Source organism: Trypanosoma cruzi, genomic scaffold (genome assembly GCF_000209065.1).
Source record: "Trypanosoma cruzi strain CL Brener 1047053517043 genomic scaffold, whole genome shotgun sequence".
NCBI lineage: Eukaryota > Euglenozoa > Kinetoplastea > Trypanosomatida > Trypanosomatidae > Trypanosoma > Trypanosoma cruzi.
In genome coordinates this window covers 205,249-207,177 of record NW_001849528.1, presented here as the reverse complement: position 1 = coordinate 207,177, position 1,929 = coordinate 205,249, and the positions used below count along the sequence as shown (strand labels likewise).

General features: G+C 50.9%; 1 pseudogene, besides 1 other annotated feature; it reads right to left on the bottom strand.

Moving 5' to 3' along the window:
* Positions 1-1,929: a sequence feature (areas not merged during assembly with more than two copies in the genome that could not be assigned to a particular haplotype).
* Positions 7-906, bottom strand: Tc00.1047053479721.10 (annotated as a pseudogene).

Here is a 1,929-nt window from a genome sequence, read left to right as displayed (position 1 = left end):
TTTTGTTCCAAGCGAGACGGAAGGCCTTCGTCGCTCAGCAGCAACCCCGCGTTGCGTCGTGTCGTCAAATAAAACAAGTGAGGATGGCAGAGTGCATCATCGGGGAAATCGCCCTCAAATGTGGGAAACGGCATCGCACCCGCCGGAAAAAGGTGCGCATGATGTCCCTCCACGTCAGCTGCGCAGCCTGTCAGGTGAAGGAAAATTTGTTAAAAAGGAAGTCAGCGCACTCACCTCCACCCCAGGCAGTTTTATCAGGACGGTCGAATCATCAATTCGTGGGCTCCACACTTTTTGAGGGATATTGTGAACATCTGACACGTCCACGTGCATGCCCACACAATGTCCTACTTCCTTTCCCCTCTGCATGCGCCCGCATCGTCTCTTAAGCCCCATCCAGGACAGATTAGGTAGCGAGTGGCACCTGGTCAGCCAGCGCCGTTCCATTCCTCAAAGCAAAGAAGCTCCCAGCCCCAAAATCACTGGCTATCAATCAGTGATGCCGTTGGCACAAGACCTCCTCTGGCCAACGCCACACACTTGTTCCGGAGTACATGCTATCCCATGCCTCGCTGACGCCACCCTCAGCATCCTATACAAGTACACCGTGCATTCACTCCCAAAATACGGGTGTGGAACACACCTCAAGAAAACTGCACAATGAGCCTGCAAACTGCTCGTTGAAAGTTGTCATTGTGTTGGGTGTCAGGGGTAAAGCAGTCACACGTCGCAGCTCCTCAGGAGATCAAAGAAGATAGCAATCATCATTCAATTGGGATGGGCTTCGCAAACCCCTTGCGACTTTTGTCCGATGGGGTGCTTCAGTGCATATGAAACCCTGTCTGTGGGACGGAATGCCTATGCACTCTAAAAAAGTAAGAACAAACTCACGGGAGAAGAATACATAATACAACGGAAGCAAAATGCCACAAATAAAAAAAGACGGCGGAAAAATTATATGGAGTGGTATATATACAAAAATAAGCACTGATCAATTTATAGATATATCGATATGGGTATGAATATAAAAACGATACTTTATTCTTATTCATTGATGCATCTGTATAGATATGGATATATACCTTCTCTCTCCTACAAATTGACGGATCGCTTGGTTTCTTTATTTATTCAATTGCTATTCTATTGACTGTATATTTATATAGATAGGCATGTAGATATCGGTATGAATATCTATTCAGCGCTTTTGATATATATACTGTTACTATTATTCCTCGTGTCTTCTTAAATAAATACGAAGGCCCACACGCCAGCCACCATCGCAGAGCATGTCCGCCCAACGATCGGAGATTTAAAAGAGAGCCCGGCACCCGAAGTGGGAGCCGCAGCGGAGGCCGTGAAGCACACACCACCGCTACGCACCCGCCCCGGGGATAGCGCGGTGGCTCGATAATCCGTTGCCGCCAAGAATCAATAAAACAACAAATCACAGAACCAACCAAAAATGGACGTTATAAATGAGGAAAGGGAGAGGAGAGCAGCCTGCCAGGAGCAAATACGGCCTGCCGCATCTGCGAGGGGCCTCGTGCCTTCTCGCCGCGCGGAGGTACTGCCGGGCAGAGACCTTCCACTTCAAAGTGGAATCACACCAATATTTCCGTGAAGCACGGCTTCCTCACCTCCCCAATGTCCGCTCCATGCCTTTTTCTGGGTGTCTGCAGAGCCGGGCAGCGGAGTAAATGCCGACCTGCCTCTCCGCACAGTTCCGGTCGGCCGGTTTCCACAATGTCCGGTCGATGCCCGTGGCGTGCCGTGCGGTAGCGGGTCAGTCAGGCATTGCTGTGGCACGGAAACCCGCATGCTGGACGGCGAAACTAAACTGGTGGTGATCCCATCGGGCTGTCGTCACCGGGCAACGTGCGCCTTCTCGGCGGCCTGACCCCTCTGCCGTCGGAAATCGACGACAGCGGA